At 40.1% G+C, this 25,390-nt stretch overlaps 1 protein-coding gene across 2 annotated transcripts in view; it reads right to left on the reverse strand.

Annotated features, from left to right (window-relative positions):
• Positions 1–25,390, reverse strand: part of CALCRL (calcitonin receptor like receptor) — a 90,975-nt gene that overhangs the window by 51,611 nt on the left and 13,974 nt on the right. Inside the window, exon 2 of one of the 2 annotated variants that reach the window (XM_080928224.1) lies at positions 22,546–22,613. The exons of the other annotated variant lie outside the window; for it this stretch is intronic. The gene's annotated coding sequence lies outside the window, so the exon portion shown is untranslated. The remainder of the gene's footprint in view (positions 1–22,545; positions 22,614–25,390) is intronic. 2 annotated transcript variants of the gene reach the window in all.

Here is a 25,390-nt window from a genome sequence, read left to right on the forward strand (position 1 = left end):
GAGTCACCAAAACATGAGGAACTGTGTTAAAGGGTTGCAACATTAGGAAGGTTGAGAAGCACTATCTGCATTGACAATAAAATTCTGATGTTAAAAACACTTATCTGAGCATCTCTACTCTCTTACAAAATAAGATCTTGAAAGCTATTTAGTCTTCAAAACTGCAGATGCTGGGATGCCGAACAAGTAATGCCCACTAAGTTTGGAATGCATCTAAATTAAGCAAACTTAAAACACTGGGAGCTATGTTTAAAAGATGACCAGTTCATAATTGTCTGTCTCTATGTAAAAATATATATGAATCAGAATATAGATAACAATTATTGTTTGGAAAACAGGCTGGTGTAACAAAACAGTGCTTTGATGATTTACACACCAGGTGAGATTAAGTTTCCTTCATTACGCCTTGGGGCTAAGTGCTTCAAAATCATGCTTGGTGATTCCCCAAACACCACAGCATTCTACCCAACACTGCTCTTATTTTTGTTGCTATTTACTAGATTTCAAATTCGGAGGTCTAAAAATGCATCTTAGTGACATTTATCTTAGTAGTTGCCAAGTCATCTCGGCCACAATAACCAAAGAAGTATTCTCAATGCAAATAGGTCCCCTGTGTAGCTTTTCCTCATCACACCATCCCTTAGTGATCTGGAAAACATGCTCCTGGGGTGCTCTTTCCTAGGGTTGTGCTTTCCACTAGAGTACCTCATTCCCAACCAGTGGGGCAAACAGATTGCCCCTGTCTTTGTCCAGGTTACAGCAGCAAGTTTGTGTGATAATCATCCAACACATAGTAGGCACTTGCTCTCTCCACAAGACTCAATGATAGCCTGTCTATGGGTGATTCAATTCATGGCTGTCACCTGCTCTTACAAGCTCTTATCTGAGTGTCCCTGACAATGGCCACAGACAGTGACCAGGCAATGGAGGAATCACTTCTGTGCTGTGGATCTTTTAGGTTAGTCACAGACGGGTCATGGGCGGGTGAGGTAGACAGCGCCACGGCAAATGCAACTAAAAGTCAACCTAGATTGCGTCTCATGTTGGTAGATGCACTTTGTAAGATGATGCCCAGGGCAAGTGCATCTGACCCATTAAAATGGATGTGTTTATTAAGATGTGCCCCATGTTAATCAACTAGCACTCTAAGCAAGTGATCTTTCAGACTGGAAATTATTTACTGACAACTGAATGGGTTGTTGTGAAACAGCGTAAGCAGGTTTTGTTTTTGTTTTTGTTTTCAGATTTGGGGAGAAAGCAAGGCAATGAAGGGGATTCAAAGTAAGCAGTGCTGTCTGATCTCTCTCTAGAGTCCGAAAGTGTCCTGTGGTTTGTTGAAAAGACATTTGTCACATCTGAAGAAGCTACCAATTACTCTGAACTGAGTCTGTAACCACAGCAGCACTGGGAGTACTCCCTCACATTTTCCCATCCCAGCTTACACTCTCAGAGATTGTTTACAAATGGTTTCCTTTCCCTTCCCAAAGTGAAGAAGGCTGAAAAATCCGGTTCTCTTGCAAAGCACTTTTCCTTACGCACAAACAGAACAAATGTACTCCCTTCCTAAATACTCTCCCCACTTGCCTCGCCAGCCACCAAATTCTCAAGTAATGTATTTCATTACAGAAAGACCTTTGAGGAACAAAAAGTGTCTTCAAATGCAAATATGTATTAAAACCCAGATGTCTGGGGTTGAAGAAATTAGGTAATAGAGGACTTGCTGAGCTTGTGCAAGACTCTAGGTTTGACTTTCAGTGCTAAATAAAAAAAGAAATAAACAAAAACAGAAGTTTCTCGAAACACAGCTGGCTAGTCAGTCACTACATTATATAATACACCCTTCTGATTTTAACTTTCCAACCTGCCATGTGTTTGCTTATGAAACACCCTTTTCTGTCTCTATGAAGTTTGTGAATTTTGAAGAGGGTCCTGCTCTGGGCTTATTGCAGGATAACTTTAAGTTTTGTTCTACAAATACATATATATATTTCTTAACACTATGTATTTATATATACATTGACAAATATAAGACATATACATATACATAAGACATATACATATATTATCTTAACACTATGTAGGCTAACCCATATGTATGTGCATGTGTATGTGTGTGTGTGTGTGTGTGTGTGTGTGTTAATCAATATGATTTGTCAGGACATGAAAATGCAAATGTTTGCATGCTACCTGCAAGCTTGCTTATTTTTTCTCAGTTTATTACTATTCATATATATGTGTGTGTATACTTTACACTTGGTATTTGATTTTTGTTACAATAATTTAGCTAATTTTTAGTTTTGTTGCCTGATCCTAATATTGAAAGATTATGTTCACTCTAGGAAAAAAATAGCCTTCAACTTCTATTCCTCTGCTTCTTAAATATCCTGAGTTATTTTAGGCCCAAAGCCATATTCTTTTCCTTTGTTTATTTATCCAGTCACTACAGAGCTGACCAACAGAAGCTTCAATTCCCACACATATCTAGATGCTCTAACATCCTAAAGTGAGGCCTACCAAGGATCAGTTATACCTGAGCTGGCACATGCATTCTCTTCTTGTGGTACATCAGAAAAGCCATTTCTCCTCTGTCAACACAAAATATAAACGTTCTTTTCCATCCTTCCTACAGATTAGAATTCCTCTCTTACAGTCTTAAAAAATACATTATTGAGAAAAAATGTTAATATAAATGTCTCAAAGCATGATTATTTTTATCAGCATTACTTTTTTGACAAGACTCAAATCTTCACAGTGAAATTATTACAATTTCCCAATTTGTTTCACATACAGTACAATCACTGATAGAGATATGGTAGAGATTTTAATGTGACGGCTGAACCTGGCCCAGGATAACCTACATAGTGTTAATACAAATCAATAGAAAGGTCAGTGGGATCTCAAAGGGTCCCAGCCTACTGCCATTGCTCTTGCTTCCCCCCCCCCCCAGATATGATGGTAAGACTGAGGAAGACAGCACATGCTGGGGTTACAGAACACATGAAGACAGCACATACTAAGTCAGATGAAGACAGACAGACAGACGTGCAAGGTATAAATAAATAAATCATTTAAAAAGAAATATATCCCTAAAGTCTTAAAACAAATCTCCTGACACCGGTTCTGTCTATTTGTTTTTAATGTCTTAGAAATATTCTTTTCGGGTCTGCACTTGCTGATAGTTCAAGACTCTTAAGTTTGAATCTGACGATTAAAATGGAGCATTAATCTGGATAAGAGCAAACCTACATGAACTGAAGTTCTAGCAAAAATTTTTGTATGCAGTATACTCAAATAATAGTATCATAAAAAATATATATAACATTCCACCTCTAAAAAGAAGGCAGACGTGGAGCCTCCTAATTTAACCCTAAGGTGTGCTAAATAGCCTTAAACGACACTGTGTTCAAACAAAAGCCAAAGCCCTCAGAGACTGACTTGCTTATCTAATGAGCATTCCAGGCTGGAGAGCTGAATAGCTGTTAGAGAGATTCGTTTGTGATTGGGTTTGGGATTTCATTTTACACTCTGGAGTATTTACTCTTGGGAATAATTTTTCCATTGTGGGCATAATTAGCCATTTTCCGGTCATTTTAGCCACACTCTTTTTATTTGAAAAGGCAAGTGGCCAGTATCAGCCCGATTAGTAAAAGGTGGGAGGGAGCTTTAAAAAAGAAAAAAAAAAAGTGTGCTTTAATGGAACAGTCCCACGTGTGAGGAAGAAAGAATTCACTGAAGTATGATGTGACTGAGGTTGTATAGTCAGCGTTATACAGTCAGAATCCTTCCTTTTAGTAGGATTATTGGAATAGCACATCTTTCAACTGGAGCTGCACAAGAGGCAGGGCACGGTATCGGAACATTCTCATGCGTCCTCTACCATAGATAGAATACGGAGCCAAGTACACACCATCAGCTAAGCACCGCACACTGTAGAGAAGTCTGTGACATCATCAGAAATCGTGAATCTGGCATATATAAAGTCAGTTACAAGTCTAAAACTCCTCATAAATGTGAATACAAAATTGAACCTTAAGTTTTGTTTTCTAAACACTTTTGAGGAATATTCTTATAGTAGAAATTTCAGAGATTTTAGAATAAGACAGTTTCACTTTTCACTCTATGGTTGACTAGCATGAAATTCCTGCAAAATGAGGTGATAGCATTTTGTTCCATCACATGACTAGATATAAGAGGATTTTTTAATCAAAGTAAAATATTATCATTTTTTGCCTAGTATATTCTATACCCTAATTAATAATTCTTACCTAACACTTTGAAATCCTACGGATCTACCAAATGACTGTCGGGAGCAGTGAGGGGCAGCCCACTACTATAAGACTGAAGATTACTGAGCATCCAGAAGAGCCTCAGGAGGCTGTCCATCCTGAGCACATGGACAATTTTCTAGACAGATACCAGGTACCAAAGTTAAATCAGGATCAGATAAACCATCTAAACAGTCCCATAAACTCTAAAGAAATCGAAGTGGTCATCAAAAGCTTCCCGACCAAAAAAAGCCCAGGACGAGGTGGGTTCAGTGCAGAATTCTATCAGAACTCCATAGAAGATCTAATACCTATACTCTGCAAACTATTCCACAAAGTAGAAAGAGAAGGAACACAACCCAACTCATTCCTTGAAGCCATAATTACACTCATACCTAAACCACACAAAGACCCTACAATGAAAGAGAACTTCAGATCAATTTCCCTCATGAACATCGATGCAAAAATACTCAATAAAATTCTTGAACACCAAATCCAAGAACACATCAAAACAATCATTCACCATGATCAAATAGGTTTTATACCAGGAGTGCAAGGATGGTTCAATATATGGAAATCCATCAAAAGAATCCACTATATAAACAAACTAGAGAAAAAAAAACCACATAATCATCTCATTTGATGCTGAGAAAGCATTTGACAAAATGCAACACCCTTTCATGTTAAAAGTCTTGGAAATATCAGTAATTCAAGGCCCATACTTAAACATACTAAAAGCAATATACAGAAAACAGTAGCCAGCATCAAACTAAATGGTGAGAAACTTGAAGCAATCCCACTGAAATCAGGGACTAGACAAGGCTGCCCACTCTCTCCCTACCTATTCAATATAGTATGGGAAGTCCTGGCCAGAGCAATTAGACAGCAAAAGGAAGTCAAAATGACACAAATCATAAAAAACAAAGTTAAAATATCATTATTTTCAAATGATATGATGGTATACTTAAGTGACCACAAAAATTCCACCAGAAAACTACAGCTGATAAACAACTTCAGCAAAGTGGCAGGATAATAAATAACTCAAACAAATCAGTAGCCTTTCCCTACTCAAAGGAGAAACAGGCTGAGAAAGAAATTAGGGAAATGACACCCTTCATAGTTGCAAAGAGTATAAAATACCTTGGGGTGACCCTAACCAAGCTAGTAAAAGATCTGTATGAAAAGAACTTCAAGCCTCTGAACAAGAAAATTGAAGATCTCAGAAGATAGAAAGATCTCCTGTGCTCATGGATTAGAAGGATCAATATAGTAAAAACTGGCCATCTTGCTGAAAGCAATCTACGGATTCAATCCAATCCCCATCTATTCTTCATAGAGATAGAAAGAGCAATTTGCAAATTCATTCAGAATAATAAAAAACTCAGGAAGCAAAAACTATTCTCAACATTAAAAGAACTTCCAGGGGAATTACCATCCAAAACCTCAAGCTGTATTACAAATCAATCTTGATAAAAACCACATAGTATTGGTACAGAGACAGTCAGATAGATCAATGGAACAGAAATGAGGAGTGAGAAATGAACCCACACACCTATGGTCACTCCTTTTCACAAAGGAGCTAAAAACATTCAATGGAAAAAAGACAGCATCTTCAACAAATGGTGCTAGTTCAACTGGCAGTCAGCATGCAGAAGAATGCAAGTCAATCCTTTCTTATCTCCTTGTATAAAGCTCAAATCCAAGTGATCAAAGATCTCCACATAAAACCAGGTACACTGAAACTAATAGAAGGGAAAGTGACTAAGAGCTTAGAACACATAGGCACAGGGGAATTTTCCTGAACAGAACACCAATGACTTATGCTCTAAGATCAAGAATAGACAAATGGGACCTCATGAAATTGCAAAGGACATGTAAGGCTAAGGACACTGTCATGAGGACAAAACAGAAGCCAAGAGATTGTGAAAAGATCTTTACCAATCCTACATCTGATAGAGGGCTAATATCCAACATATACAAAGAACTCAAGAAGTTAGACTTCAGGGAATCAAACAATCCTATTAAAAAATGGGGTACAGAGCTAAACAAAGAATTCTCAACTGAGAAATATTGAATGGCTGAGAAACACCTAAAGAAATGTTCAACATCCCTAGTCATCAGGAAAATTCAAATCAAAACAACCATGAGATTCCACCTCACACCAGTCAGAATGGCTAAGATCAAAAACTCTGATAACAGCAGATGCTGGCGAGGATGTGGAGAAAGAGGAACACTCCTCCATTGTTAGTGGAGTTGTAAACTGATACAACTATTCTGGAAATCAGTCTGGCAATTCCTCAGAAAATTGGACCTGATGACCCAGCTATTCCACTCCTGGCATATACCCAAAAGACGCTCCAACATATAACAAGGACACATGCTCCACCATATTTATAGCAGCTTTATTTATAATAGCCAGAAGCTGAAAAAACCCAGATGTCCTTCAGTAGATGAATGGATACAAAAATTGTGGTATATTTACACAATAAAGTACTATTCAGCTATTGGAAACAATGACTTCGTGAAATTCCTAGGCAAAAAATGGATGGAACTAGAAGCTATCATCCTGAGTGAGGTAACCCAGTCACAAAAGAACACCCATGGTATGCACTCACTGATAAGCAGAAACTAGCCCAAAAAGTTCTGAATGCCCTAAAAACAATTCACAGATCTTATGAGGCTCAAAACGAAGAAAGGCCAAAATGTGGATGTCTCAGTCCTTCTTAGAAGGAAGAACAAAACACTCACAGGAGGAAATACAGGGACAAAAAGGGATGCCAGAATTGAAGAAAAGATCATTCAGCGACTGCCTCACCTGGGGATCCACCCCATGTGCAGCCACCAAACCCAGTCACTGTTGCCGATGCCTAGAAGTGCTGACTGGCAGGAGCCAGATATAGATTCCTCCACAGAGGTTCTTTCCGAGTCATACAAACACAGTTGAGGATGCTTACATATAACCATCAGACTGAACACAGAGACCCCAATTAAAGAGCAAGAGAAAGGACTGAAGGGGCTGAAAGGGTTTGCAATCCCACGGGAAGAACAACATTATCAACCAACCAAACTCTTCACAACTCCCAGGGACTAAAACACCAACCATTGTGCACACATGGAGAGACCCATGGCTCCAGTTGGTTATGTAGCAGAGGAGGCAGTGTCTGGCATCAATGGGAGGAGAGGAAGGTCCAGTGAAGGTGCATTTTCCCAGTCTAGGGGAATGCCAAGGTGCTGAGGTGGAGAGGGTGGTTGGGAGAGGGAGCACCTTCATGGAAGCAAGTGAAGGGGGAAGGGGGATGGGGATGGGGAGAAAGGTAATAACATTTGAAATGTAAATACAGAGAAATTTTTAAAAGGAGTAGTATATGTTCTCAGATGATCGATACTTTAAGTGTGTCAGTAGAATTTGTTAATATCCAACTCAAAAAGTAAAGCAACCTCTCCAAAGAAAGTGTTTAAGGCTGTTTTGCCACCATGATTCTTGGAGATATTTTTTATACACAAGACATCAAAAGTACAAGTCACAATGACATAGATTGACTACATCAAATTAATCGTGCTTGTGTATAGATAGTGCCATTGTGAAAGTGACAGTCTCAGGACATCTCAGTGGTAGAAGAGTGGGCCAGGATGAGCAAGGTCCTAGATTGAATGTGCATGTGTGCATACATATACACACTCACACACACTCAGATACACACTCACACACATACACACACTCATACATACACATTCATATACTCACACTCAGATACACACATACATTCATACACTCACACACACACTCATACACACATACACACTGTCATACACACACATTCATATACTCACACACTCAGGCACATGCACACACATTCATACACTCACACACACACACACTCATACACACACATTCATACACTCACACACACACACACTCATACACACACATTCATACACTCACACACACACACACTCACATTCATATACTCACACACTCAGGCACATGCACACACATTCATACACTCTCACACACACACACTCATACACATACATTCATATACTCACACACTCAGGCACACACACACATCCATACACTCACACACACACTCACACACATACACATACTCACACACACACAAAGAAAATGAAAAGGCAACCCAACACAGAGGGACAAATTTAGAAATCACATGTTTGATAAGGAATATTTATCTTTAATACAAAAAATTTTACTACATCATCATCAACATCATCATCATAATACCACCTCCGTTTTTTTGTAAACGACCAAAGGATCTGAAAGCCAGCAAGGAGATGTATGAGCAGAGAGTACAAAGGCCACTTTCTAGGGATAAAGGCCTAGAAACACAAGGGCAAGGATGCAGGAGCGAGCGAGCCAGGCAGTGTGACTGGAGACACAGGGCACTGAGGAACCTGAGCTGCTCTGAAAAGTCGCCCGCACACACCTGGATGTGCGCTTTCCGCCTCACTGGGACAGGCTCCCACGACACCCAGTGAGCTGTTGTAATTTCGCACATCCCAAACACTACTTAATTTAACGATCAAGTCCTGGGATTATGTCTGGGTTGTGGTTTAAAAATAGATTTTCCAGTGTAAAAGAAGCCGGCAGGAAGGGGCTCCTTGCTGAATTAAGGCGTGCTTAAGTGAGAGCCGCGGTGGAACAACGCGTTCCCTGTGAAGATGGCAAACGCGTTTCAGCGGCTCTAACCTTTACGAGCGGCTATTATCAACCCAATTGTATGTTTTTTCCTGTTGCACAAACATGTTCCCAAAAGACTTTTAAAATAGCTTTCTTTCCTGCTAAATTGTTGTGCCAAGCACTTTTTCTGACTCTCAGCTCTAAGTGGACCAGGATGTGTTAAAGAAAAAAAAAAGTGCCCTGTCACGCTTGACGGGGTTTAATGGGCCCTTAACGTCGTAGAAATGTTTCCTAGCCTCAGCCTCCCGCCCTTCTGGGAATCTTCCCGTGCTGTGTTCTACCCAAAACAAAAGCTAACCGGAAGAAACAGACAACACCTCCCCAACAGCCCCGTTTTCAATCCAGACATGGAGTGAAAAGCCTGTATCCCCACCCCACGTATGGTTTTCTCCAAGTAAAAAAAAAATCGAAACAGAAAATAAAACTTGTTTGTAAACATTTTAACATCCCAAGAGAAAAAGAAAAATGAGTCCGCACCTTGAGGCGTAATGGGAGTGGGCTTTTAAACCGGGGGCGAAGATCAGCCCTCAGAGTATGTCTTCAATTAAAAAATGGATGCAGATCTCCAGAACTGGGTTTGTAGGTCCTTAGTACTTATGAATGTACTTCCTAAGTCTCTTTTTCACTTTATCTCTGTATCCATACCTTTTGTTGTTTCTGAGAAGGAAATAAACATATCCACGGACTGAAACTGCCCCGGCTGCTTCCAGAGTGTTCATCGATACATCTCTAACTGCAACGTAGCTTATGTCTCCAGCTACGTGCCTGTCTTCCTCACACTCGGCTTCCTTGACAAAAACCTCTCTAAACTACAAAACAATGGCGATCTCGAAAGGAAACAGAGGAAAACAAGGAAAGGATAAACACTATCTAACCCATGTTTCAGTGGGGCCGCGCCTGGGGAATTCTATGAGGCATTTTGGGGCAGGAGTCAAAATGATTATCTAGGCAATGTGGCAATTGGGCATTCAGAAAACAATTAGAAATAACTCTGCAGGCCTTGTATTTGAAGGGCGGGCTGTCAGGCAGAGCGAACAGGTTCCACGTAGAAGGCCTAGTGTTCTGGATACCGACAGTGGCGTGTGCTAGCGGAAGACAAGGGCGGTGTCCCCTGCAGCATTTCTCCAAGCTTCTGCAGCTGTGAGAAAGGAGTAACGGGCGCATGCTTCGTGCGTACCGAGTGGAATCTCCTCCGTAACCAGCAGCCGAACACAGTGCCTGGGAAACGCACCCTGTACAGCAAGTGGTGGCCCTCCGCGAGCAGAACAGTGTGTCCTGGCTCACCCTGTAACCGGCCACAGTTAGAAGACTTGTAATGTTGAGTCCAATTATGAATATTTAACAGTACAAACTCTCTCAGCCTCTTGTGAAGTAAATGTTGTGGGTCCCTGAAGATAGCGGGACGTAAGACATTCAAGTATGAACGAGGACGAGAGCTGTGTATGAGTCATTTGTTTCTAATCAAATGACTTGGCTGTGTGTTCGTGATGCAGCTGCTTTCTGCTTTGTTGGTGCCTTTCAAAATACATATCAGCCATGTCCTTTAAGAGCAGTAAGAAATAGTAATGCCCAAGTGTTTCTGTGTCTCTCTGTCTTTCTGTGTGTCCCCCCCCCCTTGAGGACAGTATTATTAAGGAGGGAAGTCTTTTGCATTTTGTCACAACAGACTGAAAGGGGCCGTTTGAATCTGCATGCCCAACCCTTGCTTTTGTTAGCTTCGTCCATTCCTGGACGAAGAGGAAAGCCAGTGAAAATGAGGTGACATAACGTGTTCTGCAGATAATGGGAGGATCTTAGCTCAGGAGATGTCAGTGTAAAGAGATGTAAGGTACATACTTCAAAGGGAAGAAAAACATGGACCAATCAACACTTAAGAGAATGTCTATTGGGCTTCTTTGTGGCTGAGAACTGGGAGTGACTTAGGTATGTTGTTTTTAATGTTCTTACCTGCACTACTAAAGACACGCACGTGTCTGTACACACTGTGTGCATGTGCATGCTTTCCTCACTGTAGACATTCTAATACTGCCGGTGTTCCTATTAAACAGTGCCAGTTGGTGGCTGTGAAGCAGATAAGATTTGTCACCCCATTTGGGGCAGAAGAACCTGGTTAGAGTAAAGACATCATTTAATGTCTCATCTGAGATGACTGCTTAAGTTCTGGAATGGTCCCAGTAAGTTCTTGTTCCTTAATATCACAGCGTATGTTTGATTAGTTTGTGAAAATTATTTGTAGGAAAACACAATATGACAGAAAATAATTTATGTTTCAAACATGTCTTCTGTGGAGCAGTCTTGTCGAAGAGAACCAAGGAGGATTCTGGTTTTGCAAGATGAAAGGGAATTTCCAGTGGGTAAGACAAGAGTTTGGAAACAGCAAGGAATATTGGGAAATAACCTCTATTCATAATTAATTTATTAACTTTTACCTACTATTTTCAAAGTAAATATCACCATGCTCTCATTGGTAACTGAAGAGGTAACTGTCTGAGAAACAACATGCCGGCTTTTGTGTGTGTTTTCTGTGTGCTGGCTTTTGTGTGTGTTTTCTGTGTGCTGGCTTTTGTGTGTGCTTTCTGTGTGCTGGCTTTTGTGTGTGTGTTTTCTGTGTGTTGGCTTTTGTGTGTGTTTTCTCTGTGCTGGCTTTTGTGTGTGTGTTTTCTGTGTGCTGGCTTTTGTGTGTGTTTTCTGTGTGCTGGCTTTTGTGTGTGCTTTCTGTGTGCTGGCTTTTGTGTGTGCTTTCTGTGTGCTGGCTTTTGTGTGTGTGTTTTCTGTGTGTTGGCTTTTGTGTGTGTTTTCTCTGTGCTGGCTTTTGTGTGTGTGTTTTCTGTGTGCTGGCTTTTGTGTGTGTTTTCTCTGTGCTGGCTTTTGTGTGTGCTTTCTGTGTGCATAATTGTGTTTATATAAATACATGACTTGCTAACATGTCTCAGTTTCTTTATTTGTAAAGTAAGAAACAGCAATATACTTGCTAAAGAAAGTATTTTCTCATACCTTTGAAAGAACATAAAAACTTAGTAGGCAAGCTAAGTCATGGCAACCTGCTTGTTTTCTATTAAGAAACAGGAAGAGGCAGTGGGGAGGACCTGGGAGGGGTAGAGGGAGGGTAAACTGTAATCAGGATATGTGATTTGAGGAAAAATAAGAAAACTAAATAAATCATGACAAGCAAATGAAAAAGGCACGAAAAATTTAAATGACTGTTTCTATTAATTCAACTGCAGTGGACATTCAAATTTTTAGTGATAATTTTTCTCATTATGATACTGACTTTCATATCGTAGTAGAAAAACCTCAATTTTAAAATAAAAGAATGAGAAAAGTATTTATCGGGCATAAAGGAAAGACTGAGATAAGGTTTGGTATAAATACGTGGAACTCTGACACTACAGCTGTCTTTAGCAAAGACACGGATCTAAGTCACAAGTTGTGTGTGGAAAAAAATCAAAACCCATTAGAATATGAAGAAACCCAGGTTCTAATTTTAACAAACCCAGGGATGACAGTGGAGACAAGCGATGTCTAGGACAGATGACCGGTGTGGTCCTAAGGCATTCTGAGTGTGGTATGAAAGATTTCCTAATGATCCTACCGTCACGTGCTACCCTAATGTCTGCTGCCACACACTTATATATTTAGTCTGTGAGCAGTGCCATCTTTCATTTGATGGACACCATTTTCCTTCCTCTTTAATTCGGATTAGGATATATAGAGTACCTGATTCTTAATGTTTATAGACTCCTTTCAAGTCTATTGTTCCAAGTTTTAAAAAAGTGTGTGTATATGGAAGTCCATTAAATAAAAAAGTTTAAACAAGAACCAGAGAGCCTACAAGAGACCAAAGTTACAATTTAATATGTAACACACTTTTCTTGTTGGTAGATGAGACGTAGAAAGTGGTTTTTGGCTTTTGTTTTCTAGCTAGCCTGAGTTTGCTCTTCCCAGGGCCTTAATAAATGTTCTGAAGAAGACACGCTTTGTATTTCAAACATTACTTGGAGCATTATTGAAAAACAGAGACTAGCATTAAGATTCAAAGACATTCAGTACAAGAATCACTGTGGTTACTTCTTAGTGTTTGGGATTAAGTTCAGGGGCTCCTGTGTGCTGGGTGAGCACTCTGTCACTGAACCACAGCCTCAGACCCAAACTGTATCTTCTACCATGTGTGCCGTTTCTTCCTCACAAAAACTAAAGACAATCATGGCCACTCCTGCTCTTCAGAGGCCTATAGAAGCCCTGCCTCAGCTGAGGTAAGCTGGGGTGACATGGTGAGATCTATACCAGAATGGCTTACAGTGAAGACCATGGATCAAAACCTCGAGGGAGTGGGAGGAACACCGCCCTCACTAAAACATCGCTGAGCCCAGCTCTTACCCTGAGGTAGGAACCTGGGAAGTGCATATACCTTATACTACAGTCATCTTCTGTGCAGAGGTGACCGAAAAACAAACAAACAAAAGAAATACAAAAAAAAAATTGCCTGCTGCAACTGTTTTTGTTTTGACTCTTGGGATAATCCAGAAATTTCTATTATTACATTGATAGGCACATAGAAAGTTGAATGGTGTAGAAAGCAACCCGTAACCTTTTAGTAAAAGAAATGGAGTAATTTAATCCGAATATAGTTGAAGAAAGTAATTATATTCCTGACACCAAGATGAAGGAAAATAGGACAGGTTCTTTTTTTTTTCCTCTTATTGTTTTTTTATTGAATTTTCTCTTCTCCATAGCCTAAATAGTAATCGAAACAATTTTGTGGAAGTATTAAATGTATTTGTTATATTTTTTTAAGTAGCAATTGTGTTCATGGGATTTATAAGTAAATGACTTCAGAGTACAAAAATGCCAGCAAGTGTTGTTGCTCAAATGTCTGGAGTCATTTCTGTCCCTGGCATTATGGTCTTTCTCTCGGGGCTGTCACGGGGCTGAGGATGTTTTACATGTGAATGCCTTAAATTGACCCTGTTTGTCCAATAATGATGGATAATTGCCTTGATTTCCCTGGGAAAGTGGTTACAACCCAAGTGTGCTTTTCCTCAGCCCTCAGAGTCAGTTTCTAAGGTTTGCTGGTTGTGAGTCGGGAACAACCTTGGGGGAAAAGATGTCTCTCTGGATCAGTAAAGAAGATGCTGGGATCTAGCTAGTATCTGTACGAAAATACATATTTTCTGTCAGTGTCCTACCTCAGATATTAGGAAGGTTAACTAACTTTAAGCAAAAGGATTCAGCAGCAAATGTTTGACCTAAATCAAGGAATTTGAGTGATGGCCTACCCAAGGAAGACAGCGACACAATGTGCTCAAAACAGAACCCACACATTATGACATGCTTTATTGAGACACCAGTAGGCACTGGATAGAGGACAAGGTATGAAAAGAGATAAGATAAAAGTTCTTGATTAGTTGTCCTACACAGACAGTATAAATCTGAAGCACAAAGTTAAAAGTTACAAATGAAGTCCTAGGAAGGATGAGATGACCTCATGCAGTGTCTCAAGGGATGAGTCCCCAGAGGAAGTGGTATTTCACTAGACATCTGCAGTTGGAGAATGGTTGTTGAGAAACACATAAGCAAATGGTTCCTATCAGAGGGAAGAGGGGAAAGCTATGAGATGGGTTGTGAAGGCAGGTAAAGTCCTGAAGACTACACTGAACTTAGAATTAGGTAAGTGCCGAAGACTCTGGTCTGTGTCCGGTAACACCTGCAAACATCTGCTTCCAGCAAAGAGAAAGTATTTGGTTTCTGGTTGTTGATTAAAAGTCAGTTGCAGCTGGGTTGGGTGTGAGGGAAGAAGACGATTAGAATGAACGATCCTTCTTAAAGGTTTGGCTTTTAGTGGTAGGTGTGGGAGGAACCGTGGAGAGAGTGAAATAGAGTTCTATTCTTAGATAAGACTGACATCAACATTTTACAATGATATAATGCGGATGCATGTGAATGGGGGCGTTGACCTCACAAAAGGCATTCAGGTCTCTCCAAAGACTAGAAAGAAATAAGAACCAGGCAGCATTAGGAAAGACTGCCTTGGCCAGCTTTAAAGACTGGTACAGAGAAAAGCAGGGCAGCAGTTCTGGTGAGCTCAGACTTAGGGAGACAAAGTAAGAACTTTCTGTCTACTCCCGCCTTCTGTAGTGCTGGTTGTAGAAAGTGCAGAGAGATTGAAAGACTTGGAGGAGGTGGAATACGGGATTGATTAAGTCAAGTAGGACCATTGAACAGGTTGACACCAAGTATAAGTTAAGATTAAAGTTTGCTGATTTGGAGAAGAACATCAGTCCCGCAGCTCATAGGAAAAGAACTTTATAGGCAGAGAGGAGAAGGTGGCGCCGGGGGCTTACAGGGCGACAGGTTAAGGGCCCATGGACCCTGTGGACATCTGTGGTCTGAGTATTTTCCGCTTTGGTGTTTGATAAAAGAAAGGATGTTTGAAGTAATTATCAACTTTCATTACTGATAAAAATTTAAAGAGCCGAAGTTCCTTCATAGTTCAAATTTGGCTTTTTTTTTTTTTCTCCTTTCAGAAATCATGCCCTTTCTGCCTCGTGGACTCAGATAGCCCTACAAGTACTGAAAGCACTGCACTAAAAGTGCCTTAAGAAATGATGTTCAAGGCAGTGTGGGGTTTGTGTGTGCGATGTGTGGGCTCTAACATGTTCTGCCTTACTTCTTTGACAACAGAGCTTTCACTAACCTGGAAGCAGGAAGCCCCGATGATTATCCCATCTCTAATCTTCATGCTGGGATTCCTGGACTTTGAGCTTCTTATTTGAATACTGGGGGTTAAAATTCAGTCTTTTACTTAAACACCAAGTGTTCTTACCCAGTGAGAGCATTCTCCCCAGAATCTAGTGTTCTAATGCTGTAAATTAATCCGGCCTCCAAAATCCCTTTAAAAAAATGCTGAAGGTCCTTGTCCCCAGTTGGTTTTTGATCAATCAATAAAGAGCCAACTATCAATAGTGTGAGTTGGGACCTTTGGATTTGTGGGGGCTAGGAACTGAAAGAGAGGAAGGAGGAGAGATCACCATGACAGGAAAGAAGAAAGACCAGACCTAAAGGCCCATCAACATGTGAGAATCAGAAAAAGTGCCCACAATTCTGTTTGGGGTAACAGAGATGAAATATAGATTTTAAAAGATGTTAACTCAGAAGTACCCGAGGGAGTGTTTTCTAGCATCAGGAAGGATTAGAACTGCCGAATCCAGAGTTCTCTGGCAGGTGGCTGGGAGGGGGACGCCGGGAGCACACAGCAGTTTAACGACTCTACATGGCACCGGTAATCTTAAAGCAACTGAGGCCAAGTTGTCTGCAGTAGTTCAGTATTATGTGATGTTGATACTATAAGGAATTCAGGTAAGTTCATGGAACACAGGTTTAGCGTGCAAACAGAATTTCAGTCCTAAGACTTCGTGTAATGTGTATTACACATGGGAAAAGAAGAAAGAAGGAAAGGAGAAAGGAAAGAAGGAAGAGAGGGGTGAAAGGGAGGGAGAAAAAGAGAGAGGGAGGGAGAGAGAGAGAAGGAGAAAGAAAAACATTGTAATTACTATTAAGTTGAATCTCACTGTTAGAATAGCAATAAAGGTCTATTAAGGAGAAAAAAAGCCCTAGTCAAGAGAATAGTATCTCTGGTTTGACAAAACCTAAGATCCTACTTGGGAAGGGCCAATCACCTGGTCAAGAGACCGTCCACCCTAAGCCGTGCTAAAGAGATAGGTGGTGTGGTTTTTCCATTAAGGAGAAACTGTGCTTTTCTGCCTAGAATCACTACCCCTAGCATGGTAGATTAGTGGGCACTAACCATGCTGCTTCATGCGTTTCCAAACTACTTAGCATGTGTAACTGTTCTTCTGTCTGTCTTCTAAGCATGCTCTCTCTTAATAATTTAGGCATCCCAAAGATAAGGATTTTCTTGACCCAAGCCTCAATACCCTCAGGCTTAATGTAAAGTGAAGAGGGTAAATTAAGTGTTGTTTCACAGTTGGTGACATCTGCATTTGTTATATGGTAAGTTTCAGTAAGTAATTCTATATGTAACTACTTTTATTGATCATTGTCTATCAATTAGCATGACTATAGAGTATCCCTGTTATGTGCACGCTGTTTGTAATCTAGTACAGAAGGCAAATTAAACATAGTCAACATTTAATGGCAGTGGCCCTTCTAGCTGCCTAGAGAGGATTCCAATGGTAAATTTTTCTCATACCTACAGCTTTAATAAAGTTTAATCCTTGGCCAGATCAAAGTTACTAATAATGCAGAACATGGGACAATTATGACAAAATGCTGCAATAAAGGTGACAGCATTGCTACTCTTGTGCTTTGGGAACTTATGGAAAATAAAGCACAACTCAGTCACAAGCAGTGACTGCTGTGACCTCCGTCCTGATAAGCACAGCAGCCCCTAAACAGATTAATGTGCCCCAAGGCCTGCTCACATATGTAGCACGGTATGCTGGATGGGGCCGTTAAATTCCGAGTTAGACGGCACAGAGCCCTGCAGGGTCCCATCACACTACCCAGGACAGCTGCACACGTGTAAGGTGTTAATAATCTTTCTTTTCGACGTTCCATTTCTCTTGTCTCTGGATAACAGAAACCATGGAAACAGAAAGCAATGGCAAGAAGGGACTATTGTTTTTTAATCTGTGATTTAAAGAAGAAAAAAAGACTGATCATTCTAAGGTTTTGTGTTTGCAGGTTTCTGAGGTGGCCAGAACAATTTGTCCATGAAGAATAAGTGGGAGATTGAGAAATTAGGAGAGAGAATAGAAGAAACAAAATGAGCAAAGGCATGAGACAGGGGGAAGGCACGATGCCACACTACCGAGAGGACTGTGCAGTGCTTTCAGCCTGCAAGTGAGGTTCTGTGCTTACCTGACCACGCCCTCCCTATGGATGGCGGGTCATTTCTTTAACCAGTTTGTTTGATTGCACTTGTCCATCTTCCCATAGGAGGAAAGCAAGAGGATGTTATTAGGCTTTAACAAACTTAAATCATTCCTATTAGCATAGCAAAAAGATAAAGAGTGGGTTTGGAACACTCCAGATAATGATATAAATTATTATACCACTCAGCAGTTTTTTAGTTATGGTCTGAATAAGTTCAAAAGATGCATTGATTGCACTGCATGCTGATTGCAATTAATGGCAATGTAAGAAATCTATTAAAAATGCCGGCAGTTTTCCCATCACAAGAAAAGTAACTGTATAAAAAGATTCATGTGTGAACTGGCTGAATTTAGTAGCCCTATGCTGTGTATATGTGCTTCAAGATAACACATTGTACATACATACAATTGCATGCAAATATAAAATTATATCTGTCAATTTATAAAACAGTAATGGTGGTTATGTGAAACATTCTGCCCCACTCATTTCTGATTATAAAGATCTACAAATTTTGAAAGACATAAAGCTGTATTATTTAAAACGGCAGAGAATATTTCCTGGTTTTTTGTTTTGTTTGTTGTTGTTGTTGTTGTTGTTTTGCTAGTTTTACTAGGATTAAACTTAGGCTTTGAGCATCCTGGGCAAGATTCCTACCACTGACCTCCATCTCTTCTTCTCTGAGACAGTCAGGAGAAGTAACACGGCCCGTAAGCTTGACAGTCTCCTGCCTCAGCCTCCCAAGTAAAATAGCTAAAATTACAGACCTAGACCACCAAGCCCAAAAAACAATCAAAGAATGGGGTATAGAACTAAACAGAGAATTCACAACAGAGGAATCTTGAATGGCTCAGAGAAATGTTCAAAGTCCTTAGTGATCAGGGAAATTCGAATCAGAACGACTCTAAGAATCCACCTTATACCAATCAGAATGGCTAGGATCAAAAACTCAGGTATTAGCACATATTGGCCAGGATGTGGAGGAAGAGGAACATCCTCCTTGCTGGTGGGATTGCAAACTGATAAAACCACTCTGGAAATCAGTCTGGAGTTTCCTCAGAAAATTGGGAATAGTTCTACCTGAAGACCCAGTTATAGCACTCCTGGGCATATACCCAAAAGATGCCCCACCATGCCACAGGGGCATGTGCTCCACTATGTTCATAGCAGCCTTATTTGTGATAGCCAGAAGCTGGAAACAATCCAGATGTCCCACAATAGAGGAATGGATACAGAAAGTGTGGTTCATTTACACAATGGAATACTACTCAGCTATTAAGAATGAGGATATCATGAGATTTGCAAGTAAATGGATGGAACTAGAAAATATCATGTTGAGTAAGGTAACTCAGACCCAAAAGGACATGTTATGTACTCACTAATAAAAGGATATTAGCCAAGAAAATACAGAATACCCAGGATACAATCCACAGAACTCAAGAGGTTTAACAAGCCAAAGGGTCCACAAGAGGAAGCCTCAATCCCACTTGGGAGGGAGAGAAAACAACCACAGGAGTGGGGAGGAAGGAAGGGACCTGGGTGGAAAAGGGAACAGGAATGGGAGGAATGGAACATAATCAGGTACTGGGAGAGTGGGGGAACAGGACTGAAGCCCTGATAGCCAGCAGAAAGAATGGAAACAGGCAACCTTGGGAGGAAGGAGGGGGGAACCCTCTAGAATGTACCAGAGACCTGGGAGGTGAGAGACTCTAAGGACTCAAAGGGGGAGACCTTAGAAAAATACCCTACAGTGGGGAGAGGGAACTTGTAGAGCCCACCTCCAGCAAGGAGAGGGATGGGTTGTCATCCAACATCAAAAACTCTGACCCAGAATTCTTCCTGTCTGAAAGAACTGAAGGAACAAAAAAATGGAGAAGAGCCTGAGGAAATAAAGATCTAGGAACAGGCCCAAATTGAGATGCAGCTCAGGGGGAGGCTCCAAGGCCCGACACCATTACTGAGGCTGTGGTGTGCTTACAGACAGGGGCCCATCATGGCCGCCCTCTGAAAGACCAACAAGCAGATGAGAGACTCAGATGCAGATGTTAGCACCCAACCAGTGGACAGAGGCTGCTGAGCCCTGGGGTTCAATTAGGGAAAAGTTGGAAGAAGCTTAGGAGGGCGACCCCATAGGAAGACCAGCAGTCTCAACTAATTTGGACCCCTGAGATCTCTCAGACACTGGGCCACCAACTAGGCAGCACACACCAGCTGATATGAGGCCCCCCCAACACATACACAGCAGAGGGCTGCCAGGTCTGGACTCAGTCAGAGAAAATGCACCTAACCCAAGAGAGACTTGGGGCCCCAGGGAGTGGGGAGGTCTGGTGGGGTGGGAGTGGGGTGAGGACATCCTCTTAGGGGTGGGTGTGGGATGTGGAACAATCGGAGGGTGGACTGGGGGGGAATAAAGTCTGAACTGTAAAAAAAAGATTAAAAACTAAAAGATAAATAAAAATAATTATTGAACTAAATTTTTAGCCAGTATGAACAGGTAAACTAACAAAGTGTGTGTAACACGAATCTTAAATTTGTGGGAAAATGTCTTAGATTCAACTCAAAGGTAGATAAAGATTTAAAAGTGAAGTATTTCTAGAAAATGTTTAGAAATGTGTTAGAACATTGACATTTTTACCATTTTGTGTCAGAGCTTTGAGCAAGATTATTAAGCATCCGTGGTAGCTATTATTAGATCCGTCCTAAATACAATGTAGTCAAAGAAGGTGCTCCTCGTCCCTCCTACCTATCAGTCAAGTTTTAGAGTGTGCTGAACGATCGTGTAGATTAACCATTGCAAAGTGCGTGGCGCTAAAAGAGCATACGTGTGACCGGGTCCTTACTGTTAGAACGATGCGCATGCGCGAGGGGTTTTCCAGCTAATCTTTATGTCCAAGCATCTGAATCAGATTGTCCAGGTTCTCAGAACTGAGCGGACCTGACTGTCCTGTAGTACCGTCTGCTTCCTCTACAGACTGAGAACACAGGAGCCAAGGGAGCTCGTGAGTGTGGTGGGTTCCATGGCACTGTTACTAAGCTAAAACCACGCCTCATTGGTCTCAGCTCTGGGACATCTTATCAAACCAAAATAAAACCATTATTGATACAAATTGATGAATGTAAGTCAATTCCTACTTCTAGTTACATGTTTCATCGCCATGGAAGTGATTCTCTCTCTCTCTCTCTCTCTCTCTCTCTCTCTCTCTCTCTCTCTCTCTCTCTCTCTCTCACACACACACACACACACACACACACACACACAATCTTGCCCATGCTCAATAAGTCATATGGGATGAGCAACTAAAGAGACAACAGTTTAAATCTGGGCCTTCTGTTGCATTTCTTCCAAACTACTCAATACACACTACAATTTTCACATTGGAATGAGATTCTGAAATACTATATAATCTTCCCCGATATCAAATTATGATGCACATGTTGGGAAGCCAAAGCCAGTTATTTTCTATTTAAAAACATCCTCTTTTGTAGGTCCTTCCCTACATGTCGTTATGAAGCAAGCAGTTTGGCCTCACATGCGTAGAGGGTATCGGGAAGACAGAGGCAGCTACCACATACATGCTGGCGTTTGGAGCACTCAGACCTTGCTGTGAGGAAACTGAGTCATCTGAAATGCAGGGCGCAGAGGAAGCTGACACATAAGGGGACAGAGCACTCGTGAGTTCCCAAAGACAGGGACAAAGAACAATTACACATGGTCTATTTTGGGGTCTAGGTAGGTTGGGAATTCTTTTTTAAGAAATTCACAGCTCAAAAACAGTAGAAAAGAAAAGAAGAAGAAACCTCTCACAATGCTTTGAATTTAAGATAACACAATTTAACTTTCAGCACGATTATTGTACCTTAATAGGAAATTCGGTTTTGAGTTATTAAAAAAAAAAAAAAAAACCCTTCAGCCTTACCAAAAGTAAGTTAGGGTAAGGAAACCCAGTTACGTATGGGGGGCTGTTGGCTGTGGCACAGACGCATCGTTCTTATTTGCCATACACTGTAAAGACCGAATAACCTGTCCTTTTAGAGGCACCAATACCGGGAAGCTTGCTGTTCTTTGACATAATAAAATTCAATGTTTTCTAAGGATTCCTAAAAATAGTATCTGGAATACTGTAAAATAGTGAAGCAGCTCATTTTCTTATATTTCTGCTCCTTTATTTATAAATAAGGTATCCTGTGTGTTCTAATTATAAGGAACTTTCATCTCACCCCATTCACAGACATAATGTAACAGCGATAATGTTATGAAAACAAAGGGAATTCTATACAAAGTAGAAATTTAGTTCAAATGAATAAGCTCACTGTATTATAACATTTAAAGATCATCTCTAGACCAATGTAATATATGTTAAATGACTTTAAATTTAAATTATTAAATCACTACAACAAAAGTATGACACATTCAAAATTAACTTAATATTCCTAACCATCTAGACCAAGAAACACAACTATAGGGTTAAATCTACTTTGCACTGTCCTAAGAAAATCGTTTTGAATTGATAGGTGTACCCAATTCCACTGTTACTGGTTGTTTACTGTAACCAGAGGTTTTTATTCAGAAGTAAACTATGTCATTCTCTGTGAAATTTTTGTCCCTACACTTAATGCATTTTAATAGCCTTGACTTGTTTGCCAATCCAAGTTGTTACTTTGTATATCTTGTTGAAATATAAGCGATACCTGAGTGTTAGACCATCCAAAGTTTTGGCAGTTGGTAGCACAAGAAGCTGGTGTGTCATCATAGGGCCCTGGATGACAAAAGAGGAATCCGGTGAATCTGGTAACATTGTAAGCAGAATGTGGAATTAACTTAACTTAAAAACAAATGCTAGTGTGTTCTCTGTTAAAGTTCCCATTTTGAACGGTGGGTTCAAAAGGGAAGTTCAGAGGAGATACATCTGTCACATTTAGGTTACCATTAAACTAGCCCAGAAATACCAGGGAAAACAAAACTCTTTTTACTTTGTAGCATGACAGCCTGCCCTTAGCAAGGTCACTGAGGGACAAAGCGTGGAGCCAGGTGTTTCCTATTGCTCAGCGCTAGAAAGAGGTAGAGTCTGCATGAGTATAGTTTTGCTGTGTAAAGTAAGGATACCATAGTCCGTGCCTGCTAGAGCTGTTAAGGAGAAAGCTTATCAACAGTTAGGTGGGTAAAGGTTCAGCGGTGATAGGTGAAGCAAAGAAAAATAAAGCAAGTAAATGAAGTATAAGGAGGGGGCTGTGGAGGGGGCTGGAGAGGCAGCTCAGCGGTTAAGAGCACTGTCTGCTCTTCCAAAGGTCCTGAGTTCAAATCCCAGCAACCACATGGTGGCTCATAACCATCTGTAATGTGTTCTGATACCCTCTTCTGGTGTGTCTGAAGACAGTGACAGTGTACTCACATATAAAAAAAAATAAATCTTTTAAAAACTTCTCTAAAAAAAAAATGATGACTATGGCTGTCATGTGTTAGGAAGTGGTGTTGACGTAGCTGTTGAGGGAGGGAGGCTGCCCTGACTGCCCTTGGGAGAGGTTGGTCCTAGATTAATGGCCTGGGAACAGAAATGACTTGGCTGGTTCAAGTATAGATATACGGTTAGCATCATCAGAGTGGAAGGACTGAAAGCAAGAGCAGTCGTAGACCTGGTCTAAGAAGAACCCAGAGACATATAGGGTCAGAAACGAACTTGACTCTACTGATAAATAAACCAAATGCATACGTCAACTTGGATACATCTTTCCAGGTCGAGTCAACGTTGAAAGTAAAGTGAAATCATTATATATTACTGCTTTGTATTCACACTGCATTAAAATTCACTGAACTTCAAAGATGTCAGGTTTGTGTTCTGTGAGGAGTCTACCCTCCCTCACTGTGAGCTGAGAAATTGTATTGATCTTGCCCTCGGGATCCGTGAATTTACGGTTATGCTTTGACCATCATCGGAGCCATTGTCAAGGACATCTCTGATGTGAACATTCAAACATATTAAAAAGACTATTTTAAAAAACAAAATCTTTTGTTAGCAAAATCTGATTTCAGTTATCTTGTAATACTACTCTATAGTTAAGAAAAACTTACTATTCTTCCATAATTTCCATACATAATTGTAATCTAACTTTGCTATTATTAGGGTCAAGATCTGGTCATATTAGAGAGATTTATTTAGATGTGAACCAATGCTGTCTAAATCTAGAATTGAGATTTTTCTAAAAATGCTTTTGAAAAAAATAAAAACTCTTCAGCATCAGGCTTTATTGGCACCCATATGGAATTCGGCAGGTTCAAAGTTGAAGTTTATTTTGAATATTTTCCCAACTTGTTAGAAAAAGGCCACTGGAAATAGAAACAGCTGAGGAACATTTGTGGGTTTTTCTCAGTGTAATTCTAAAATTTTCACTTTTCTTATACCAATGTGACCATGGAAGAGTATTTTAAACCCTTGGGTAATTAGTTAATGAAACCAATTACCATGTTATCATAAAATTAAATATGGAGTTAATTTTGGTTGATAAATATCTTGCATATATGAACAAAATTGTGACCTATAAATTACCATGTACATACTTTGATTTTAATATTTACTTATTTAAATGGATGGGCGTTTGTCAGTATGTATGTGTATCATATGTGTCTGGTGCCCTTGGAGGCTCAAGAGCTGAGGTTACAGACGGTTGTGAGTTGTCATGTGGGTGCTGGGAATTGAACCTGGGTCCTCTGGAAGAACAGACAGTGCTCTCACACTTACTTTCATTCTATATGATAGCTATTAATACATACAGTATCAAATACTGTAGTAAAAGTAAGTTAATATCTAATTTTGTTCAGTAGCACAATGCCTAAATTGCCTGGTCAACAAAATTAAAATGACCTAAATCTTGAGAACATAGAAAAGAAACATAGCATGTACACATAGAAATAAGCTTTCATCATGAAACGTTTCCATTATTTAAATCAATGTTTTGATATTAATATAAAGACATTAACTAAACTAAAGAGAAATAAACCCACACCTAATTCTATTAAGGGAAAATCAAAGTCTTGAATAAATAAATGAGATAAATTCAACTGATGGTTAAAAAGACAACTAGGTAGCTGCCAAATTATGACTTATATGAAAAACACAAACTCCAGTGCCTTCCATGTTTTAATGAATAGGAAGTTGATACTACAACAGTGGGGAAAGAGATACATCCTATGCAGATGACTTGTAAGCCCCATAACTTATTTTCAATATTTAATACAATTCAAATAAGTAGAAAGAATAAATGATACATCAACCAATGACTGATAGATGATACATAGATAGACAGACATATAGTATAGATAGATGATAGATAGATAGATAGATAGACAGATAGACAGATAGATAGGTAGTATAGATAGATGATAGATAGATAGATAGATAGATAGATAGTATAGATAGATAGATAGATAGATAGATGATAGATAGATAGTATAGATAGATGATAGGTAGATAGATAGTATAAATAGACGGTTGATAGATGATAGACAGATAGATAGATGATAGACAGACAGATAGATAGA

Source organism: Micromys minutus (assembly GCF_963924665.1).
Source record: "Micromys minutus genome assembly, chromosome: 13".
Taxonomy (NCBI): domain Eukaryota; kingdom Metazoa; phylum Chordata; class Mammalia; order Rodentia; family Muridae; genus Micromys; species Micromys minutus.